This window comes from Eurypyga helias, unplaced genomic scaffold (genome assembly GCF_000690775.1).
Source record: "Eurypyga helias isolate BGI_N326 unplaced genomic scaffold, ASM69077v1 scaffold22110, whole genome shotgun sequence".
In the NCBI taxonomy this organism is placed as follows: domain Eukaryota; kingdom Metazoa; phylum Chordata; class Aves; order Eurypygiformes; family Eurypygidae; genus Eurypyga; species Eurypyga helias.
This window is the reverse complement of record NW_010225313.1, coordinates 1-337: the sequence shown is the minus strand read 5'-3', so window position 1 is coordinate 337 and position 337 is coordinate 1.

The window sequence follows — 337 nt, the reverse complement described above, 5'->3', positions numbered from 1 at the left end:
CTCCCCTTCGGCTGCTGCCCAGCACGGGGGGGATGACTGGTCCCCAGAGGGAGTGTAGGTGCTCTCCTGGGCCCAGTTAATCCCAGTTTGAGGTTTCCCAGCCCCAGCCTGCCAGGCTCTGCCCCCCCGTTGGCCCGGCAGCACTGCTCGAGGAAGGGGACGTGGGCTCCCCGTAAGTGCCTGTCTGGGCGCATGGGGACCCACCAGGGGCTGGAGCAGAGCCAGCCATGCCCCCGCCGTCACACCCGTCGCCTCCAGAGCCGCCTCGGGGAGTGCGATGCCGCTGCGTTTTGGGGCTGGTGAGGGCAAGGGAGACGCACCTGAAGGGGCACCTCTT